At 39.6% G+C, this 25,000-nt stretch overlaps 1 protein-coding gene across 1 annotated transcript in view; it reads right to left on the reverse strand.

The window, feature by feature from the left end:
• zeb2b (zinc finger E-box binding homeobox 2b) overlaps positions 1-911 on the reverse strand; it is an 82,204-nt gene extending 81,293 nt beyond the window's left edge. The window contains exon 1 of the mRNA XM_017309213.1: positions 704-911. The gene's annotated coding sequence lies outside the window, so the exon portion shown is untranslated. The remainder of the gene's footprint in view (positions 1-703) is intronic.
• Between the last annotated feature and the right edge of the window lie 24,089 nt (positions 912-25,000).

A 25,000-nucleotide genomic window follows, 5' to 3' on the forward strand; every position in this document is an offset into this window, starting at 1 on the left:
AAGACGCTCAAAAACCGGACCTGAGCCTCGGCGCGCTCACAATTAACGCGAAAACAGCAGAAATGAGACCAAACTGGGAGGAAAAACGCTGCTTTATTTCAGGTCCAAAYGTCCCGACCTCGAACCCGGATCGGAACACAATAAAGCTWAAAAAAAAACAACAACWAATTTTWGTTCTGATCCAAACTTTCTTTTTAACACCAAATCTGAGCCGCTGGCTTCTGGATTTCGCGCTGGGCGTCTTTAGACATTTTCGACGTTCGTTCCAATCAAAGCMATAAAACAGAAATAAAAGCTGAGTGGGATTTCTGTCGGCTCGGTTCGCCCGGATATTCACACATGATGTTGGTTCCGATGAGAACGCGAGGCTGGAAGAAACGGGGTCGAGAGCGGCTCCGTGTCCGGAGAGAGAGCTCGCTTCCCCGGACTGTCAGATCCGAGCCGGGACGCCTCCTCTTCATCCCCCTCTTCATCCTCCTCCTTTGTTGGAATAAATAAGGAAAGGTGAACCAGCAGCGCACCTTCCCTTCCTTCCACCTGCGCAGGTAAGCCGAAGTTCAGCTCCAAGTTTTACGCGGACGCGCGCAAAGTTCAAATCCAAAAAAAAAAATTCTGGGGGGAGAAAAAAACTGAAATAAAACTAAAAAAAAAAAAAAAAAAAAAAAAAAAAAAAAAAAAAGACACGAAAGAAAGTCGCACCTACCTGCTTGTTTTTTATTAAATGGAGGCGTTAAAGACGCGTCTCTCAGATGGGAGCTGCCGAGGAGGGATGATGGCGAGCGGATCCTTTTCCACCGGTGATAATAATAAAGCCTTAGAAATAAAAGCCTCAGAAATAGTTGGGAGGAGGGAGGGACCGCTATTCCTGCTAGGGCAGGTTTACAACTGATGTCTTACACCCACTCCAGGAAACAAACCTGGGTAGGGACTGACGTGTTACGCCTCTTCTAATGACATTTTTTTCTCTCTCCTCTCCTTCCACCTCCTTTTCTCTGCCGTGCGGAACACAGAGGAGGAAGAAGGAGGAGAAGCCCCCTGAAACGCACGCCACCTATCTTCACGGGAGGGGATAATTGAGGAGAGTCAAACGTGAGCATCTTCTGGGTTGAAGTTGTTTTTTTTCTCTTTTTTTTTTTTGCTTCTCTCTCTCTCTCTCTCTCTTCTCTCTCTCCTCCTATCCGTTCTTTCTTGTTTTCTCGGCAGAAGAAATGCGGCTCTTTATTTTTGCAGAATCAGACGGGAAGCGGCTGGACTCGCGTAAGGATCTTTTTTTTTCTTTTCTTCTTTTTCATTACAAATATGCATTCTGTGTATTTTAATTTATTGAAAATGTTCATTTGCGTATCAGCGCACCTGCGTTGCGTCACCTGGATGCCAGGTGCGTCCAGGTGCGCCTCCACGTACTTTACCGGAATGCGGAAATTCAACCAGAATCTGTGCAAACTTTATTGATTTCCTGACGCAGTTAATGCGGAGGAATTCGAGAAACTGCGGGAAAAAAAGTGGGTGAAATGTGGAAGTGGAGCGTGTTGGTGCTGGTGTGAGTGAATAACGCGCAGAGCGGAGCGGCGCAGCGCGCGGCGCAGGCTCCACCTTTGCGGCGTCCTGATTGGTTATGTAAATAAAGCGTTATTGTGTCCTGTCCTCCCGCAGCGCGCCACTGTATGGCTAATTAAATCATCAATCAAACGGGGGAACCAAGCAGATCGACGCCTCGCAACCCTGGAAACGAAAAAAAGAGAGAGAATTTATTCTGATTTAACTTTTTAAAAATATTTTACACTTAAGAGGAAGTGTCTCCACAAGGAGGAGGAATAAAGAAGCTTCATTTAGATTATTGTATTGATTGATTAAATGAATTGATGAATTAGTTTTAATGTGTTTCTGCCTTTTTTTTTCTTTGTCTGTAGGTGTGAGCAGAGGCTCAAATAAGGGGAGGGGGCGACGGGGCAGCAGGGGCCACCTTCTGCCCCCCCCAACCAGAAATAAATTATATTTGAATTTAAAAGAGGAAAATCAATTCTGCAACTTTTATGTTTTTATTTTGTCTTTTAGAGGAGTGGTGTCAGTGAAGTTGACTTCTTTTTTAAAAAAAAGTAAAAGCAAAGATGAAATGTGACATTTATTTATTAGTAATTATAATTTATGTTGGTTTTTTTGTCATTCAGAGCCATTAGTAAGCTGCAGCATTTATTTATTTACTTGGATGTTTTTTTTTTTTCCTGCTGGGGTTCGATTTCACCAAACTAAAAATACCCTGAATGCATCATTTTAATGTTTCCTCTGCAGCAGGAGACTCAGAAGGATTTGCGTCCTTTGGGTAAGTTTGGATTTTATTGTATTTATTTTCTTCTTTTTTTCTATTTAAATGTTTTCATCCAAAACAAAGAGGATGAAGAGGAGGAGCGTCTGTCCTGGTGCTGGATGCAGTCCTGGCTGAATTATCGTCATGCGTAATTTACTGCCACGGAGCGCGCATGTAAACCAGGCACACACACACACACACACACGCACACACACACACACACACACACACACAGGCTGGAGTGGCCTCCTCTGTGGGGCCACATATTCACCGTGAAAACGGATTACAGTGGCTGTGTGACCTATAGGGGGACCTTGTGCTTAATGAATATATGGCTTTAAATCAGGGGATTTGTTGACTCTGTTCTTTTTTAATAAAACATTCACATCTTGTTTTATTTCTGCAAAAAAAAAAAAAAAAATCAATGATTTCTTGACTTTTTCCTCTGAATAAAACCTGAAACCATAAAAAAAAGGCTTTTTTTTTTTTTTTACTTGGATACTGTAAATTTCCTCTGCGTATTTCTGCCTCTTGTGTTTTTTCGTTTTTTTTCTTTCTTTTTTTCTCCGCAGCGTTGAACCTTCCAGGCGGCGCTGCAGAGAGGCAGCAGGGATGCTTCGCTGTCTTCTCGGTGGAGTTGCAGCTTCTGTTTGCGGGCTCGGGTTACGCAGCTGCTGCTCCGTGACGGAGCGAGTCGGCAGCAGAAGCTCAGAACAAGACGCAGCTTCAGGATTTAAGCGACGAGCCGGAGGTCAGCACCTGCTGCAAGCAGCCTGGATTCGTCACGTTTCACCCATTTCTTGCTGCGGTTTGAGTCGGAACCGCTCTGGATTGGGACCCAGAGAGAGGATGCCGATGCATGCAGAGCCTCGGCGTCTGAGCTGGGTTCTACACGCCGTGCATCCAGCAGCTCAGCCGCCAGGCGTCCCTGATTATTGGCCTAATTTAGATCAGAGAGTCACGTGACGACGCAGAGCATCCAGCCATGAATTCAGGCTCCGTCCTGTCAGGAGGAATCAGACGCGTCTCCCAAACCTGTTGCGAGACGGAGGAGAGGCTTTTGAATTAAAAAAATAAAATAAAATCCTCAGAAATGTAAAATATTTCCGCTCACCTGAGGCGGAGCGTCAGCGTTTAATCCTGGATGAGGATTTCGACGGGAAAATGTTTCTGGCTTCCAGAGTCGTTTAAACACACATGAGCCAACGCTCGGCTCTCCAGGCTGATCCGATTCCAAGCAAAACAATGATTCAGCTTCTCCAGAGTCACAGAACCGAGTCTGAGCTTCGGCCCAGATCGGATCGGATCAGACGGTCAGCTGAGGTCAAGACCTTTTGGGTCATGACATCAACTAAAAATGTGTCAATAGTTACATTTAATTCACCTTCTTCTCTTCCTAAAGAGACTTTACAGTGAGTACATAACCGACTCCACACCGAGTGAATTATTTTTGGTTTGCACAATTACATAGAATAAAACTGAAGTAACAAATTATTTCCTCAATTTACAGTTTGTAAATCCTGGATTTAGTTTTTATGAAGCATAATTAAAACATTTTAATTGATTATACATTTTCAGTAACCCTGCAGATAAATGTAAACTCATTTTAAGCAACTTCATAAGTAAATATAGAGGAAAATGTGGCGGTAAAACTCGTCATTTACCACATAATGTGGTGAAACACAACTTTGACTTCCTTCATTTGCTGCAAACCATTTCTTAACATCTTTATGTCACCATAAAGTTAGTAAATTCTAACAAACTGTGAACTACAAAACCAATAAAAACTGAATACTACAGGAAATTATCTCAGCTGAATGCTGCACATTCCTCTTTTTAATTCTTATAACACCTTTACAGTCAATAAGTTTTGATTATATTCTAGAATATGAAGTCAGAAACAGCCAGTACATACAGTTATCACTTTACATGAAGTAAATTKAACTTTTACAGACTTTTACGTTAATCTGCATTATGGAGCCCAAATGGAAATGTAAAAATTGAGAATACATTCCTGCAGCTTTAGGAATGTAAGGCTCAACTCATACAGGAAGTTGTATAATTTACTGCAAACCACTTACAGGTGAGTGAATTAGTGGTTTAATCTACAAGAAGCCAGAATAAAGCGTAATTATTGATACATTTTATAAAACATCACAGGAAATGATTGTAGAGTTTCAAAATAAAACTGAAAACTGCATGAACTCCAGTTTCTCTGTAACTTTACAGTTCAGTTTGTTTCATCTGCGATTAAAAAACAAAATAATAGATTTCTAGGATCATTTGTGACGTGTTAACTCACTTTTCTTTAATATTAAAAGATGTTGAATTCAACATGAACAAAAACAAGTCAGTCAATCAATCAATCAATCAATCAATCAATCAATCAATCTCATCATGTTTAATTTTATTTAGCACTAAACTGAGAAAGAAACTAAATATTTAGTCTGATTTGTTGTTTTTACGCTGCGGTTCTCCTGAACATTGCTCAGATTTTTTTACAAGTTGATATTAAAAGTAAAAATTTTACTTTTTAAGCAAAATGAAACAGAATCTCAGTAAGACAAAGATAAAGTCAAAGCTCATTTCTTGCTACATCAAGAAATGATGTAGCAAGAAATGATGTTGCTGATTTTCATTTTGTAAATCAGCAACAAAATGAATCATAAACTATTTAACTTATTAAAAGTAAACAAACAGATATCTTAGCTAACTAAGGGTGAGCGATATGAACTTGAAGTTTTATCATGATATTCTGTAGTAGTATTGTGACAACAATAAAAATGATCATAAAAACTATTTATTACATATTTATTTAGGTACGTGTGTGGATGTGTCTGTCAATAAACACAAATAGAAACATTTCCAGTTGTAATCTGCTTCTTTAGGTCACAAGTCACATAAAAAATTAAATTTATGCCACTAAACTGCACACAGTAACTTATTTTAATCTTTCTTTTCTATTTTATTGATATTTATTGATGCTCTCATTAAACAAACTGTGGAGAAAATAGCAAAATTAGTCATCCAGACAATATGAACAGTTTAAACGTCATTCCAATGGGAAGGAATTTATCACGATAAACGATACGATAAATGACCAGTCGTATAATTAATATAAAACATTGAACCAACAGTGGAGAAAATAGTAAAACTAACAATCTGGACAATATGGATAGCTTAAGCGTCATTAATTTGAATTTATTGTGATGACAATAAATCAAAAATCCTATCATGGCAAAAATTTATCGCAATATATGATAAATAATCACCCCTATAATTAACAATATAAAACATGGAACCAATCGTGGAGAAGACAGTAAAACTAACAATCCTGACAATCCAGATAGTTTGAAAGTCAATCATTTCAGTTTATCACAATGATAAATCAAAATTCCTATTGTGACAAGAAATGCATCACGATAAATGATAAACGATAAATCCCCAAGCCCATAATTAAGAATATACAACATTTAAAAACAAAAATCAAATGAGGCTTGAATAACAGTTAGTTTGAGACATTTGTAAAAAGTCAAATTATGATTTAATTTGCAAATCAATTTCAAATTGAAAAAGCTGTAAGGGAAATTAAATGTCTGCCTATTTCAATCACGTGCATTCGTTTACCTTTAAGATCACAGCACACCAGACTTTTCAGTCTCTACACTTTGTTATTTGGTTCTGGGAACACGAGAAGTTATAAGCACTGAAAGTTTTCACAGAGTAAATACCAATTATCACGACTTTTTGTGATGTAGAAGCCAAACACAGCCGATCTGACCGCAGATAAAACCGGCAGGGAGGGACAGTTTGAAAATCTACTCCTACGATTCAAAGCAGCTGTCAAGCGGCTGCAGCTCAGCCTCTCGAGTGTTAAACCCTCAGCAAACAGTTTGTATGTTTCAGTCCTGAAAGCAACTTTTCTCCTCTTTTTTTTTTTCTTTTTTAATTAAAGTAACGGTTGTTGTTCAGACGGATCGCATCTCCTCCTCGCTCTTGTTTGCAACTCCTCGACATCAAAACTCGGCGTCTCTCGGCGGGGCTCGGCTCTGTGATGGCCACGCCACAAAAACACCAGAGAATGACGGACAATTAAAGAGCGAGAGGCGAAGGCTGGACTCTGTGAAAACATGCAAAATGAATCTGGTTTACATTCGCCACGAGCGAGAGAGAGAAAGAGAGAGAGAGAGAGAGGCAGGGGAAAGAGGCGCTCTTCTCTGAGCAGTTTTGATCTCACTCAGTTGGGGAAGAAAGCTCGCCAGGAGAACAAGAACGCTGCAGAAACAAATGATCACTGCAAAAAAAGTATTGATTTTCATGTTGTTCTTGTTAGCTGAAAACTGAGCTGAGGCTTCTACAAATGACCACTTATCCAACCGAGGCTCTTGTAAAACAGACAAACATACGATGTTTTTTCTTTCCTGTGAAAAGAGGTCAGATGGTTTGTGGTTTCTAAAAGCACCAGGGTGGGAAACACGACTGGATAAAACTCACATTTTTTTACTTCTTTCAATGCGAGTACCTCAGATCCAGATGTTTGAGTTATTTTTGTCATTCATCATTCCCTGGCTTTTATTTCATGATTACTTAAAGGTGAAAAGCAGAAGTGGAGCCTCCTGCACAACCGACAAGAATGCAGGAAGTGGTTTCTGGATTCCAAGTCAACAACGAAACACTTTCCCACTTTTTCCAGCAGCCATTGTACAGCAGTAAAACCAGATAATCAAATGTGTTGGAGCCCAGCTTGAGTTGCCAGGTAACGGGCGGGACTCTGCCAGGGTTGCGAGGTAACGGGTGGGTCTCTGCTGGGGTTGCTAGGTAACGTGCAGGACTCTGCCGGGATTGCTAGGTATGTAACAGGCGGAACTCTTCCAGGGTTGCTAGGCAACGGGTTGTGTCTGCTGATTTTTGACAATCCTTTCCAGACGTTTTGGAAATGACTCGTTTTCCAGACACCAAAAAAAACAAACAAAAAAAACACTAACTTATTTTTTAACACCTGGGCTTCTTTTTATTAGCAGTAGAAACACAGATGGAAAAGCAAAAAATGAATGAATTTTGCATAATTGGTTCCCTTTAATCCTTTTGTAATTTGGTCTGTTAGTCATTTAGTCATTAGCAAGTAGGACTGAGGCGGCAGTGAGCTGGATTAGTTGTTTGTAACGGACACTAAATCAATGACAACTATTAAAAATGTGCAGTTTTGTCAAATTAATAAGAAGATAAGAACGTTTAAGTTATTAAACAATCTGGAAAATATAATATAATGAATATCAATATTTGTCAAAATTACGGTTTGGTTAAAATACAATAGAAATACGCAAAAAGTTCAACGAAGACGGAAACCAGCAGCAAAAATTAGCTGCCTGCAAAAAGCAAAAATGTATGAATATTTGACAACCCATCCAGAAACGATAATAACTGATCATTTTAATCGTTTAAAAACCAAATATACTTTAAAATACATTAATACGACAGTGGAAGTAATTATTTCATCTTGTTTAGGAAGATGAAATAATTATTTCAGCTTCCCAAATGGCTTTTTCTTTCAAATGTTTTACATAAGAAAAAAATAAAATAAAAAAATCAGAGAAAAGGCAGATTTTCCAAAAATAATATGGATTTATGTTCCACAAAAAAAAATCCAGAACAAGTGAATCTGCAAATAGACGTGCACCCATTTAACATTATTATTATTAGTAGTAATAGTAGTAATAGTAATGTATTTTTACCTATTTAACAATTGACTACTACTAAAAGATGTAACTTTTATATTTACACAAGTATTTATCTTTTTTTCTTCTTTTTAATTTAGTTTATATTTATTGTTTTTTCTTTATTTCTTTTTAGCTGAATTTTATTTTATTTTATACCCTGAGTGTTGATTGTTCGTGGGGGTGTTTGAACGTTTATCCTCTATGTTTTATATATGCAAAAACTCCATAAATATATTACAAAAGAACTAATTTATGGATTACGTTTCCCAAAAAATGAGTACAGTCAGATCAGCTGGAGTGGACAAAAGGTCTACTTGCACAAACCTGAAGTTCAAGTTTTAGTTTCTTGCTGCAGAAGATGACCAGAGCACTGCAGGTTGCTGCTCCGTTACTCCGTGATTTAAAAACAATAACTGATAAAGGCTGAACATCGTCTGCCGGGCGGAGCTTGAATCAGAGTAAGTGGCTGGTTCTTTGGCTAAACAATCACAGGAAAGATCCCATCATGTTGGAAGCAGACACAAAGAGGCGTTTGCACATACAGAATACATAATGCGCGCCGTCCAACTGTCTGATCCCGTCACAGTCTCTGCATAAGTGCCACCAAAACAAATCCAGCACATTTACTGTACTCCACAAATAAAATGGTTCTGATTGGGATGCTGATAGATCCCTCAAGAAAACTTTTTACTCCAAGATGAAAAAAGGCGCCTTATCGCTCACTGAAATGAATAATTGACGGCGTCTCCGATGAATAATTAATCAAACATTTGAATAATTGTTGTAGCTCTAATCTCGACAGACATTTGCATATCTGCGTGCTCTTAATATCTGCCTGTGTATATGAGGTTACATCCTCCCAGGACACGGAGATAGAATTCAAAGATTGAGCATTCATATGCACAAACCTTGACCCAGTCAGCCAGAGCTGTCCACATAAACCAGATCAGCTCAAATAATACGCTGCTAACAGAGGGAAAGAAATTTGTTTACCAAACTGGTATTGATAAGGTTGGAAAAACAAGATTTGCAATCATACTGCAAAACCTGAAAACCAAACACTCAAAGGAATATGTAAACTTACAGGAGGATAATTATTTCACATGCTAATGTGGATGAAAACACATCTCTGTTCTCTGTTACAGAGTCAGAATATGAAGTTAAATTATGTATCTTGAGTCCGAAATAGAAAACCAAAACTTTCAAAGCTGAAACTTTGTCATATAAGGTAGACCGATGGGTCAAATTAGATCCAAAATGCTTGGAAAAGGAATTTTTATATCATTAAAGTAACCATACATAACTGTTCAGGAGACAGAAGACATTATTTAAGCTAGCTTTAGCCTAGCTTTAGCTTAGCATCTCCAGATTCAGAACCAAACATGGAGAAGCAGCATTCAGTTTTTATTTCCTTTAAATCAAGGCTAAAAACTCATTTATTTATTTTTGAAATGTAATGCAAGCTGTTTTTTCTTTAATATTTCATATTTTCAGTACTTGCTGAAATGTGCAACCTTGTCAGTCTTTTCATAAAAGCTTAGCTTTGCACTAATTTCACTCATTTTAGCCAAATTAGCTTAGCCAATCTTCCTTTAACTTAAATTAGAGAGTACCTTACATCTAATTTTCTGGACACAAGGAAGAACTAAGTAAAATTTCACTTAGTTAATCTAATTTTGCCTTATCTTAGTTTATCTTAATTTATTACAGTTTAGCTACGTTAGCATAGTGCACCTAAAATACCTTCGCACATCCTGGATTAATTTAACCAATCTTAGCTTAGTTTAATGTATTATACCTTGTCTCATTTTAGCCTAACCTAGCTTAGTGTAGTATAATTTAGCGTTTTAGTCTAGATTATCTTAATTTATCTTGCCTAAATATCTCTTACCGTGAATTAATCTAGATAATCTTAGTTTATCTTGACTTATCTTAGTTTAGCTTTCCTGTGGTTGGCCTTCATTAACTTAGAGTATCTTAACTTGTGTAGCCTAACTTAGCATAGCTTAGTCTAGTTTAGCTTAATTTGTCTTATCTGTTTCTCTGACTTTGACTTAATCAAGATAATCTGAGTTTAATCTAATTCCCTTCCTTATCTTAGCTTTCCTGTGGTTAGCCTTCTTTAGCTTAGTGCATCTTAACCTAGCTTATTTCATTTTCCTTATCTTATCTCAGTTTACTTTCTCTTAGTTTATGCTAACCTCACTTATTAAACTTAGTGTAGCCTTTTTATAATCTATCTAGTTTAGCCTAGGCTAGTTTAGCTTAGCTTTGTTTTGTTAAATTTAGCTTACCTCGGTGCTTGTTAGATATTATTTATTTGCTGGAACTGGACTGAAATGTTTGGAAAATCTGAAGCAAACTCCACTGAATACTTTCACAAAGCCTGCAGAACTTCAAATTTAGACCACTTGGAAGATTTATCACATGATAATATCCAGCTAGTGATTCAAACATAATGAGCTCTTCTGTATTCAGTGTACAAACATATCTCGCATAAAACTGAAGCCTGAAATGTGTTCATTTCACAGTTAAATCCATAAATTCACACTGTGTCCACCTAATGGTGAGCATCATTCCTTTAGGAGGGAGAAACATTCCCAGTGTGTGTGTGGCCGGGCGCGGTGGTGGCACTGCAACACAAACTCAGAACCATTATGGTTTACTGGTATTCTCAGCTCAAGTTGGACTGGTATTGTTTTCAGTAATTGTTCTTAAAATATCAGCGTGACATCTCAGAGATTTAAAACGCGAGCCTAACCAAAGATATGTTGAGCACACAGGATGCTCGACTACGAAGAGGAAATTCTAAACATTATGTAATCGGAGGAAAACACAAAACAGCAATTATGGAAAAACAACAAACGACAAACAAACTAGAACTTTTTCATCAATATTAATGAATTATTGACTTAAAAAAAGCTCCTATATTTTTCTGAAAATTTTACTGTAACTTTTAAACAAAAGTAAGTTAAAAGCAACTTTTGCTGAAAAGTTGCTTGTGCATTTGCCTTATTTCAAGTTTACTAAGATATTTGCGCTAGAAAATAAACAAGAATACTTGGTAAGATTTTGATTTGGAAAGCTTTTTTACATCATCAATGAGAACTGCTGGGATTATATTAAAATTAGCTTAATGATCTGGAAATGAGAAGGAGGAAAATACTTTTTTAGTCACAGTACATTGTTGTTTCCCTCCTTTATTGTCACCTAGTAAAGTGTTGTGGTGTTTTTGTCCAGTCCACTGAGAGACAGTGAGTGGGAGCTTGTGACTGTGACCAGGGAGCTTTGTGAATCGTGTCGCATGATTAGTCAGGGTGAGATGGATGAAACATTACGCCTGGTTCAGGAAAAGGTCATCCTGTGGTTCAGACATTTATTGCAAATATGTCAATAATCAACCAAAAAGAACTAAACCTAGCTAAACGTCTTTGATTTGGTGCTAATGTTGGGCATGAAAAAGACCAACATCAGCTGAACTTTGTGGTGAAATCAGCTTCAAACCCTCAAATTCCTGAATAAGTTTAATCATCATTTGTTTATGTCTTTCTAGCAAACACAGCAGACTTCTCCTCTGATGAAGTTTCCGACTTTCTCTGCTGATTCACAGTCCACTAGTCGCACAGAAAGCGTGGGGACTAAAGTTGCAACATTTGTTACATTTTCAGCCACTCTGTCAAATTATCCGAAGACTTTGAAAAAGCTGTTCCTCTCCTGGCCTGAGGGGGCGCTGCACCAAGAACCAGTGAAGAAAACCACACAAAAACCTCAGAAATGTAAACAAAAATGGAGTTGCTCAAATTTTAGCAGTTATTTATCTTTGGTAAAAGACAACAAACCATTTCTCCCGCTAATGCTAGGCTCACACGTTTGTTTTGGTTGTATTTACCCAGAATGCCTTGCACTGTGTAGTCCACTTTCTACTGCAGAAACATAAAATCTTACCAAGTATTTTTGTCTAGTTTATAGTGCAAATATCTTTGTACATTGGAAATAGACAACGCTAACTTACAGGAAACTTTTCTGCAAGATAAAGGAGCTTGTTTAAGTCAATAATTCCTTAAAATAACAAAAAATGACTAGTTCAGTGGTAGATTATCCCACTTATAAAAATATATTTTAATTGTGAAGCAAACTGCCAGTGGAACAGATATTTGTATCTACATTCAAGTTACTTTTTTCTTATTTCAAGTGTGATAAGATTTGGTGTTGAACCCAAACGAACCGGACTTCCTGACACGTTCAGGATAACACCCTGACTGAGTAAAGCTTTCACTCTCACCGCTTTCCTGCACAGCTAGCTGAACGTGTGTGTGTGTGTGTGTGTGTGTGTGTGTGTGTGTGTGTGTGTGTGTGTGTGTGTTGGCTTACGTGTTGGGAGCCGAGTCAATGATTCGTCTTTTGATCCTGGCGTGCTTGTTGTCAAAAGCCGCCTGGATTGAAGAGACTGTTGGCCACAATTGACTGTGACAATTAGGGCACGATCACAGTCCCTGAGTGGAGCACTTAAAGGCTAATTTACATGTCACTTTGGCGAATTAAAAAAAAAATAATAATAGCAAGAAAAGATATTCTGCCTTGCCCTCCTCCCCTCCCACCTCCTCGTCTCTCTATCTACTCCCCTTTTTATTCCTCCATGCCTTGTAAACTGTAATTTGTACACTGCTTAAGGCAACGGGCAGAAGAGAAGCAACCGGCATTTCCATTTGAAAAGAGGCAATCACCAGGCCACTGCTGAGCCTTTTGTCCAGCCGTGTTGGTGGGGGGTGGCGGCAATTTGCAGGCAGAGAAGTTAACCTTCTGCTGAGGTACATTACACACACACACACACACACGGCTCACGCCTGAAGTATGCAGATTCACTCGTGTTTGCTGATGTTTAGGTCCGATGTCGTTCTAATGCCGAACGCTGGAGGAGCGTGGTGTTCGGTTGCAGTTGACGATGCAACGACGTGATATAGACACAGTATTGTTTGTTAAATGTTAGCAGGAAAAGCTGAACTTTTTACGGACTGGAAGCTGTTTTTATATTTTTACCTCAGAGTGATCGACTCCTGCACTTCCTGTATGTGTATCTTCTTCCTCCTGTTCCTTTTTTCAGCCGTTACAAACTATGTAGCCTGTTGCTAACGTGTCGGAACGTGTTTTTTCCGAGCCGCCTTTAAATGCAACATTAGCGCTAACATGCTAACGCCGGTTTTTACACCTGTGCAGCAGAGAGAGAGAGAGAGAGAGAGAGAGAGAGAGAGAGAGAGAGATACATCCTGCTGCAGGTTTGTGTTAGAATCACAGCAACAAACCAGCAAAAGGTAAAAAAAAAACTTTGGACAGTTTCCCCCCCCCCAAACTAATCGGTAATAAATGATCCAATATGTCACGTTAAGCTTGTTAGCAAGAACAGGCTACTAATTTTATTCGTCTATGCTCAAAAGTGGGATATTGGTTACATTTACTTGGGTAACTTTTTGGGAAAAAAGGTACTTAAGTTGTTTTACTGCTCTGTACTTTTTCTTTTACTTCAATAAATTGATTTAGCATTTARTAGAAATAGATCGAAAACATTACATTCTTAGATTTCTGAGAAATATGAGCTAAAAGTTGTGCAAATTTGAGCATAATTACTCACCATTTTATACACGTCACTGTTTACATCTTTATTGTTTATTGGTTATTTTATTTGAAAGGTTACTTTCAGTAGCAGCAAGTAAAATGAATATTATTCTTTTATCCTACAAACGACTGACAGCACAAGTAACGTAGAAAACCTTACAAAACGAGAAATGAAAACATTTCAGACAATCTAACAAAGCAGATTTAAGATTTTCAGGAGTTCTGAACGTATTAAATTATAAAACAATAACTTTAATCAAGTCATCATCAGCTCAGGCTCCGTCCCTCAGCTTTTCCTCATGGCTGAACTTTCTTTTCTTCTGCTCTGACAGGCTGTTTGTGACAGGTGCAGAGTGTGTGTGTGTGTGTGTGTGTGTGAAAGGCCTCCCTCCCTCCGTCCATCCCTCTCATGCTCACACACACACACACACACACACACACACACACACACACTCCTGCTGTCCTTTCAGTAGAACATGCAGGGTACAGAGTGTGTGCAGAAACAGCAGGTTGATGGGATAATGCCCATCATCTGTTGCACCGTGTCATTTCTGTGCTGCTTTGCTAACGGCCCTGCACACACAGATGCACACAACRAACACATAAACACCTTTTTACGGAGCGCCGGCCGGTCGGCTCGCTTTGTTTCACGGGAAAAAGTCTKGAAAAACACAGAGATCCAGACTTCCACGTGAAGGTGCGTTCGCAGGGATTTTCGTGCARCACAATAATCGGCGGGATAAACTCCTTCCTCTCCTGTGAATGACCTAATCCAGATTTGATGGTCATTATATCAGGCCTGTTTCATTATGCTGTAAACATGCAGCACAGATAATCCTAATCTCCGTAATGCCACTGTAAACGAGACCATCGCTGCTGTTCCACTAAGCTCACCTCTGCGTTTCCTGGCGAGCTCTCAACGTTTTCCTGCGTTTGAGTCACGAAAAACACAGAGAAACGTCAATAAATCTACGTTTGGAGAACCAGGTTGGATGTCGGTTACTAATCCCACCGATTGAGCCTTTAATTAATTGCACAGTTTTGTAATAAAGCTGGGAGGATTATGGTGTGGACAGGTGGGCAGATTTAAACCTCTCTGGACCAGACACATGTTGGGACAGAAGCAAAGCCATCATCCCGAACAAAGCGGGTTTGTTTTTTTTTCCATGGATGCACTCCAAATGTTTCTGTGCAACAAAAACAACTCGACACACAATATTCGTGGTTCCTTTAGGTTAGACGCTGGCGTTTTGGGTTTTAAACTGAACTTTTCCATCCGTCCATTCCGCCTTCGTTTGGATCCGATATTTGAGAATTTAAAAGTGAATTTTCAACATTTAGTGGCATCAAAACCGAAACCCTGAACGCTCTGACAGACCAACATGATTGTGAAATGCAAGGAGAATAATTTAGAAAATAATCTAGCAATGAAAATCTGAAACGTGTGGCATGCATTTATGTTCAGTCCCTTAGTTATTCACATTCATTCAGACTAGTTTTCTTCTCCAAAACAGCTCAAGCTCAGTCAGAATGAAGGAAAATGTCTCTAAACTTTAATTCTCAATCAGATTTATGTCTGAACTTAGACTTTAGCAGCAGTTTTACTTAATTAATCAGCCTAATGACACTGATTGTATTGAATCCAGGACTCTTTCACTTTGGGCGCATGTTGTGGTCACTCTAGTTTATTTATGGATTAACCCATATCAAAAACAAGAAGCCTCCATGTGATTTTATTTACTTTGATCTAAAACATCCATTTCTAAGACGAGGTGTTAATTTTGGTTGTGCCATTTTGGAAGGAAAGTCGTCAGTTACCTCCAAATGTCAATTAGATTCAAATATAATCAAATATATTTCGATGAATAAAACATTGTGGGTAACACATCGGATGCGCTTTTGCTGCTCAGAGTGTTTGATGGTTTACATCCCAGTTTCTCTCTGGTTGAAAGCCTCCCGTGGCGTTTCCCAGCAGAAACCGCTTCCACGTTTACGCCTGTCACTGGTCAGCTTAAAGACCAATTAACCAGGTCTAGAACAACAACGTATAGAATATGATCGTCTTTCCATCTGAGAGCAACATTTGTGATTCAGAGGTAGAATGAATCTGTTTAGACCAATACAACCTTTAATATTTATGTAACCGTGGGAAAAATGCAACATTTTTCGACCTGATTTTTACCGTAAGAATCAAGAACAGTGAGCAGACCCATCTGGACCCAACAAAGAACCAAAGAAGCCATGAATATTGGGAAAACGGGAGATCACATCATAATAATAATCTAGAAAAATATAGAGCTGCTGCTTTTCTATAATGTAAAAGTTGGAAAATCATAAAAAAAACAACACCAACTTAGACAGGAAAATGATCTGAAGCTACCTTCACACAGCAGGAAAATCTGATTAGTTTCACTCTAATATTAGTTTGCAAAGCGTCAATTATGTCGCATTTTATCCGACTTTTGGACATGAGATCCACGTCAAAATTGTGCACCAGAAGAACCAAAAGGCGTTAAATCAAAGGCACATTTACCTTATTAGCTAGTTTTTAAAATATTATGACCCGGTGACAAACGCGCATACACAATCTGATTAACAGCGCTAAGTTACGTCTTGCAGGTTCAATAAAACAACTCAATATTGATATTTATAGACCAAATTCAAATACAAAGGCAACTAAAAATATAAAAATATTCAGTCAGTTCCGTGATATGAAGACATTAAGCTTTAATGCCAGTGTAGATTATTTTAATATTCTATTAAAATGTCCATTTAGGAGATTTAATGGTTAATATTTGGGTTGTTTTGCACGTGTTTGTGACATTTTGACACAAAATCAAACTTTTCCAGCGTATTAAGAAAAACTTCTTCTTTTCTTTTTCCTCAAAACTAGCCAAGTAAATACAATATGTCATTTTGAAATAATGTCATTTATTACTGGAAAAATCTCTCTAAATATTACCAAATAAACTACAATCTCTGGTTTGGATTATGGAGACGCTTTCTAGCCATCGCTTCCTGGCAGACATGAAGGCTCTCGAGTTTTGCCACCTATTACTGGGGCAAATTGAAGTGCAAGAGGAGGAGCGTTTGTGGTTGTTTGTGGATTGTCGTTACAGAATTGTCTATCAATAGGTGCAGCCAGTGTCAGTAGTCCTTCTCATCAAACCGGGGCCTGACAAAGAGGCGGCGGCGCATGGGAAAGGGGCAGCAAGGTGAAACTAATGCCATGGATGTTTGATTCATCAGGGCCTCATTGTTGGCAGCCACGGCTGATTGTGAAGGTGCAGTCAAGCAAAAGGGGTGCGGAGTAATCAGTCGGATTTATGGTGCCGAGGGCCTCAGGAGAGGAGGAGAAAAAGGGAAACCGCACCGAGACAGAAGCTGTTCACAGCGGAGCAGGTCTGAAACACCTCATGTAAGGAAAATCTGTAACACACGGCCTCTACGTTCAACGCTCCGTACTCCACTCACCTGGAGGATATATATAAACAACCGACAGACTGAAAGGTTTTAAATGGTATTAAAAGCATCTAAAGAGGTAAAAAAGAGGAGGTTCCCTGGGTACACACTGAATACAAGAGAATATTATTCACATAAAAATTACTATTTCCTTGCTAGTTTGGACAAAAACAAGAAAATGAAACTATTATTTATGTCCTTTCTACCCTGTGCCACAGTTAACAATATGTTTATTAGCACCTCTACGGCTACTTTCTGTCATTTAGCAATGGTTATGAGCTAATGCTGTCTTTAAGAAATACAATAAAATGTCAGTCGCTTGTTAGCATAAAAAAGTATTTGAAGCTACTTTTCTCATCAAACAGATCTGGGAAAAGTGGAGATTTAATGTTCTTTAATGCTACTTTTCTGATTTCCTCCATCAGGTAGCTACGCTAGCGGCTAAGGCTAACTTATGCATACAGAAATACATTAAAATGTCAGTTGCTTGTTAGCATCTACTCATAAAAATGTATTTGAAGCTACTTTTCTACTTTTCTCATTGAACAGATCAGAAAAAAGTGGAGATTTAATGTTCTTTAATGCTAATTTTATGATTTCCTCCATCAGCTAGCCGTGCTAATGGCTAATGCTAACTTATACATAAAAAGTCAATTAAATTGAGATGTGCAATCAGCTGTGCTTTTCATTTATGCCCTCACAACATGTTTGATTATATTTGTACATTAAAACAAATCTTACTTTTTGTTTAATTTCGGCTAGCTACTTTTTTATGTTCACCAATGCTACGGCTAACATTTTGTTTAGCATTTACATATTCCGTCCATCTATTTTCTTTACACCCTTGTCCCTTAGTGGGGTTGGAAGGGTTTCTGGTGTCCATCTCCAGCTAACGTTCCGGGCGAGAGGCGGGGTCACCCTGGACAGGTCGCCAGTCTGTCGCAGGGCAACACAGAGACACACAACCATGCACACACACACTCACACCTAGGGACAATTTAGAGAGACCAATTAACCTGACAGTCATGTTTTTGGACTGTGGGAGGAAACCGGAGTACCCGGAGAAAACCCACGCATGCACAGGGAGAACATGCAAACTCCATGTAGAAAGACTGGGGCCGGGAATCAAACCCAGAACCTTCTTGCTGCAAGGCAACAGCTCTACCAATTGTACCCCTGTGCAGCCTGTATTTACATATTGAAGAGTGGAAAATAAAGAGCTAATAATTTATTTCAAGTGAACATTTTCTTTTCATTTCATATCTGAAAATGACAACATTTAAACATCTGGACAAAAGCAAAGCATTTTGGTGATTTTTTGTTGTCTGGGCTCGTTTGAATCGCCGTATTTTGTGTCTTTCATTTGATCGTCAGTCTTCCATCATCATTGTCGTCTTCTCCTTCCACACCTTCCTCTATTTACCCTCATGTCTTCTCCCTCCCTTCGTCCCTGATTGGTCGTTGCGGGGGGAAGACAGATGTAGGGCAAACAGCAGCTAAGCCGCTGTACTCTTAAGCCTAATGTGGAAGTTTTATATGCAAAGAGGTGAGGAAGGGAGGGAGGAGGATGGAGTTTGGACTGATTAGGATTATTCCTGCTTTTAATACAGCTGTCCCTCCAGCTTAAGGTAAACCAAATGTTGCTAACGGAGATTAGTGTACCTTGGCTGGTTATTAGCGATACCCCCCTTATTCGCGTCAGAAACGCCTCTAAAGCCGCTCTCCTCGGCATTAATTTGAGAGAGGCGGGAAGGACAAGACGAGGAGGAGGGAGGAAGAAGAAAAGTGCTGCAACTCGATCTTCTTCTGCACCTGTTGGGGGAGAAAAATCGTGCGTGTCTGCAGGACGGTTGAGCGCGTTCTCGGTTTTGTGGTTTGCGATATTCCAGCTCAAAGAAAAAAGAATAAGAAACGAGGGAAAACAAGAGAAACTCCACGTTTGGAACCAGCGAACGCTGGAGCTGGTGTGGAGTTTCATGTGCGTATACCTGTGCATCTGTTCTGGCCCGTCCGTCATCAGCCTCTCAACCAGAACGGCCAGCTGGCGCGATACCTCCACATCCCAAGGAGAACAAAACACACAGGCCGTCTCACACTTGGCATCTCATGTCAAATATTATGTCACCCGCAGTGAGCCGCGGCTGTTAACGCAAACATCAGTAAGTGAATACAACATGCTTGGCTCTGGAGTTTTATTCAAACCCCCCTTTCAGTGATTCAACGGGTGAGCAGCCCGGCAGAGAGAATTATTCAGGTTTAGTCCAAAACCACAGCGGAGCTGGAACTTTAGCTTTGGGAGCCGTGGATGGTGAATGTTCCCAGGAACAAATGAATGCAACAATCAATCTGCAAGTGCTTTGAGTTTATACTAACACTTAGAGGGTTCATGTAAACCAAACAGTCCAAACAGTAAAAGCAAGTTCTGGGTTACAGKAAGGACTCCTGATCTGATTTGAGTCTGTCTCTAGGTAGATTACTTACCCTGGTTCTCAGAAAGGAATTTATACAAAATAAGGCAACAAAACATGCTTTTAAATCCTCACTGTTGGAGGAATGGTAGTGTTGAAACCTCCTATGGCTTTGCCTTTACTTTTCAGACTGGTCATTTTTTCAGAATGACTCTGAGTTGATCAGCCTTTCCTAACGAAATCCTGGAACGCTCTTTACTCGAAAGACGGACCGTCATCCAGAGAAACGACTTCATCATCACTAAATTTGAAGCATCTTTTCTTCGGCTACTCATCGTTTCATTGACATGGCACCAAGAAAAGCCTTTCAGCATCGTCTCCTCTGCCAACGAGACTTCAGGACCTGGCAGTAAAACCGCTTTCATCCAGTCTTTCACAATGATGATTTTTCCTTTCTGCCTTTCGTTGGGGAGTTTCTGTTTCACGTTGATGTCCTTCTTGATCTAAGTGGATGTTGCCCTTTGGGAAAACTCAACATTTACACTAGCACATGAAAATGACTGCAAAGAGATGCCCAGTTATACATTCGTACATCTTTGAAAAGCAGAAGTGGAGCCTCCTGCATAATCAACAAGAATGCAGCAAGTGTTTTCTGGATGTTAGGCCAACAATTAAACTCTTGTCTTTTCCAGCAGCCATTGTACAGCAATAAAACCAGCTGACCACACATACTGGAGCTCCGCTTGGGTTGCTAGGTAACAGACAGTGTCTGTCGAATGTGACTTAAAGGCACAGTACTATGTTAAATCAAATTTTTGAGCAATTCCATCTTCAAAAACAAACCTGGAGTGTTGCCTTGATTCTTTCATGCATGTTTGAGAAACCCTTTAATCTCTATGGTAACCATTCAGCTGTGCAAAATGCCTGGGTGGATGTAGCTCCGCCTTCGAGGCGCGGCTCCTCCCCCACTCAGCTCCTTCAGACTAGCCAGCAGCAATTAGCAGCACCTGGTGGAACTGCTGAGCTCATTGTGGAGCAACTTCTCAATAAAAAGGGTTACTAGAGGAGCCATGTTGTGATGACTTCCTGAAGGCTGAGTTTCTTAAAGAGACAGAGACCCAATTTCAAGGTGTTAAATTACATAGCACAGCATTTTATAACAACTTAAGGTTATGTTTTTGGCAACATTAACTTATTGCCAAAAAGTTAATGTTTTTAGAAGCAAAAGATTTTGAATAGTAGGTCTCCTTTAAATATAGCATGAATACCTGCAGTGGACAACAGGGAGCAAACCTGGGTTTGGTGGCCGGGCTAAGCCATGTAGAAAGGAAGGAACTGATGTTCTTTCACTCATCTGATTAAGAACCCTCTTGGGCTCTTGAGTTTAGAGGTTTTGGGGCTTGCCACGCTGATACGAGCCCCCCAGGGTAAACGGTGAACTTGCCAGAGGGATTATGTGTCTCATTTGTCTTGGGACCACCTCAGAATCCTCCAGGGGGGGAACGGACCTCTCAAATACCCACTTTAGACGGTTGCCATATCAGGTTGACCTCAAGCTGAAGACAGTGGATGGATTGGTTTGTTTCCACTGCTTTCCCTGTGGCTCCAGGGAAGGTTTTTGGTAGAAATCTTGTTATTTCCAGCCACTTTTTGTGCAAACAAGGTAAAATAATTCCCTTGATTTGGAACAAATCTTGTGGAGTAACTTAAATCCTGATCTACACTCTGAAAAACATGCTAGGTGGGCATGAGTAACCTCTTTAAGCCCTGATAAGTGTGTTTTTTAAATACCAAGTGACCTAGTTCTCACACGTGTGCTGTAGCTGTCACAGAATCAACCCTCGTTTCTCAGAGCAAGCTACTTTTAACAAAAAGGGAGGAGAAATCCTTTGCCTGGAGCGTTTGAAGTGAACATGTGAAGATTTCCTCCCAAACGAGATATCTTCTGACAACTGAAGCGACATCAAAAAGTGCTCAATTAAAACAAATGATGGCAATTTTCCACGGACAGTAGGTGTGTCTTTACACGCTGGCTGACAAAACGCTTTACAGGCTCTGAGCTTCAAAGATATTACCTTATATATCTTAAACTCCTGCGGGAATGGATGCAGACCAGGTTGTTATTAGTTAATTAAAATTCAAAGCCGGCTCAGTAATAATGCAAATGTTGAGCATTATTTTAACCTCCTGCTATTATGTTAACATTTAGGAAGAACGGATTTTAAATGTTTAACATTTACATACCTAAAGGAAGCTGGTTTAACTGGAGGAATTAAGCCTCAAAGTAGCACTTTCTAAAACATGGTGCAAACAGGGAAGAGAAGAGAAGGGAAACACAGAAATGTTTTCTATGGGAAGAAACAGGATAATATGTTAGAATATTGCAGCTCAATGGTTTCATCCAGAAATGGGACAACTAAACCCTCAAGAACGTCTAGTAGAAATCAATGTCTTAACCTCAGAAAACGACCAAAGGTTTAATGTTGCTACTTTAAGCAGTTGAAATGGTGAAAAACCTGATTTTAACTGGAAGGCAGCCACATCAGCAGTGACATATTTTAAGAACGAAGGTGACAGATTCGTCATGGAGTCATAAAAAGACCCTGCTTTCTTTCCCCGTTCACCAAGAGTCCACTAAATATGAATAAGATGTACAAACACTGGAATTACAGCCATTTCTTCTGCTGCTACTGTACTGAGAAATCAGATGGATGCGACTCCAAACGGCCCAGGTGGAGCTGAAATGTCAGAGGAATCTGTCAGGCTTGTTACAGCGAGTGAGTCATCACTAAACGAATGAAGGTAGAATCCCGCTACGCTTCACTGACGGGCCTGGATCAGGACGGAGCCAGCCAGCGAGCGCTCATCAGAGGTGATAACGCCGCTCACTTCTGCCTGGCTAACGCGCCAGAAGACGGTTCACTGGCGACAACACCGAGGTTTCTGTGCTACGGAGAGGTCAGAGGTCAGACACTGACCCAAACAAACGGATGATTCCAAGCGGAACGATCTGCTCCATTACTGATGTCAGGCTGTTAAGTAGCGTAAATGTTGGTGGTTTTATGTGTAAAAACATCAACAATGGAGGGAAACGGAGAACTGAAGTGGCTTTTAATTTGTAATTCATGACTTCCTGTTTCCCTGAGGCGACACAGAACCAGTTATGTAGTAACTACTTACATTCACTTATATTTTTGGTAAAATATTCACTTTGATGCACTTTGTGAGTACTTGACTAACTTTATTATGAAGTATTGCTACTTTTACTTGAGTAAAATTTCTGGATTCTCTTATCAACTTTGAGTAACTTTAACCAAAACCTCAAACACAAACCTGCAGTTTTTGTTAAAGTTTCATGAGTTTCAGATGGAAAGAAACTGATTTAATTTTTTTTTTATTGTTTGCCTGATTTTGTTATTTTGTAATTATGTTATTCATATGAATATTTTAATTTTTGTCCCGCTGATTAAGTAGTTTTTTAAATATTAAATGACTGATGTTTTGACTTTCTACTTTCACCTGAGTAAACTAAAGTTGAAGTAGTACTTCTTTTACCTAAGTGCAATATCTGTGTACCCTACAAAGAACCCAAAGCATCACAAAGATGCTGAGTTTGTCCTAACATTACCAGGACTTTAACTTGAGTCTAAATATGAAGTTTTTGGCAACAGAGACGGTAGAAAAGCAGCTCATGCTAACCGTTAACCACGGTGGAGGCTGAGTGGTGCTGTGGGCCTGCTCCAAGTAGAGAGTGGAAACTGCCAAAAAATCATGAATCGAAGCTAAAAATAGACTGTTGAATCGACAAATAAAACAAAACAAAAAAAAGATAATAGGAAGAAAATGAGCCGTCTTTCAAGGCTATTTTAAGGACAAAATATAAATCTTAGCTGCTTCATGTTTCACTGAACCTTTGTTTACATCCTAACAAGCAAATCCGACTCGACTCGAGCGCAGTCGCAGCGGAGCTGAGAGGGAGCAGAGGTGCGAAGGCTGCAGGCGGGTCGGCGGGTTAATCACACTTGACTCGGAGCTCATTGCGATTGTCTGGACCACTTTAGCCGTCGAGCGCGGACCCTTTCAGCGGAAATCCCATTAACCTGGCAAAAAGACCGTTTAAACACGGTGACTGGAGAAGTGATTAGGTCCGATCTCAGATCCCTGCTAAGCAGCGAGGACGCCGGTACCGCCAGCGATGGAGACGAGACACAGGAAGCAGTGGAAAGCAGAGTTTTTCCCACGACTAAAAGCGCTGACAGAGTTTTTGCACATCTCATCTTGATGCCTCAGAGTGTGCCGGGTCCATAGTTCAGTCTGCAAAGACGGTGAAATGTCTCATTTAAATTCCTGCTCTGGCCTACTTCATCAGAAGACTGCAGGGTGGAGGAGGGCTTATAAAAGATGAAATGTTCAGATATTAGCGGTGTGAAAAGCGGCGACATGGGCTCTGCTTTTAGGGAACTATCACTAAAAAAGAAGTTTTGTGTGAGACGTGAAAATTCTTCAATTTTGCATGCAGGTTTTTTATGAAGGCGTGGAAATAGTTTATAAAGTTTCCAGAGATTCAAATGCAGCACCAGAAAGAGCAAGACTTTTAGACCAGACTGATTTTTAGTTTTGGTGTCTGACATATTTTAAATCCATCCCTGAATCAACAGCACAGTAGAAACGTCACCAGAACCGACAGCCATTGTTTCTGCTGTTCAAGTCGACATAATATGTCTGTGGAAGCAGCACAGTGACTTGATTTGATCATATTTGTCTGAATTCACACCATGATTTATACTGATGAGTCACAAACGTGTTTCCAGTTACACTGGAGCAAAATGAGGAATGAAAGTCTACATGATGGTGGCATTTTCTCCATGGTTTGTCTCACTTACACCTGTATGTTTTATAAAGTTTATGAAAGTAAATCTAATTACTTTATAAAAACTGTTTGCTGCAAGTCTGTGAAAACACGGAGACCGCCGGTCCTGATGACTGACCGCTGCTATCCATCGCCATCTTCTTTCCTCATCAAACGGTTTACGATAAAATAAGCAGCAAATGAAAATTGCTACAATTATAAAACAGTATGACTTGGAAAAGTAGAAGTGGAGCCTCCTGCACAACCAACAAGAATGCAGCAAGTGGTTTCAGAATAGTAGGTCAACAATAAAACACTTGCAATTTTCCAGCGCTAAAACCAGCTGACCAAACGTGCTGGAACTCAGCTTGGGTTGCTAGGTAACGGCTGAGGTTTCTAGGTAACGGGCTGTGCCTGCTGATTTCTTATGTTACATGCGGAAGGTTCTTGAAAAGACAAATTTTCCAGACACCAAAAAAAAAGAATAATTCGTTTCCAGAAAGTGGCTGGGTGAGTTTTTTTTTTTTTTTTTACAAAAACAAACAAATTGTTAATTTTGCACAATATGTCCAATTTAATGTGTGCATAAGTTGTTTTGATGTCTGTCATGGTGGGCGAAGTACCCAAAGATTGTACTTTAATATACTTT

Source organism: Poecilia reticulata, linkage group LG2 (genome assembly GCF_000633615.1).
Source record: "Poecilia reticulata strain Guanapo linkage group LG2, Guppy_female_1.0+MT, whole genome shotgun sequence".
Lineage (NCBI taxonomy): Eukaryota > Metazoa > Chordata > Actinopteri > Cyprinodontiformes > Poeciliidae > Poecilia > Poecilia reticulata.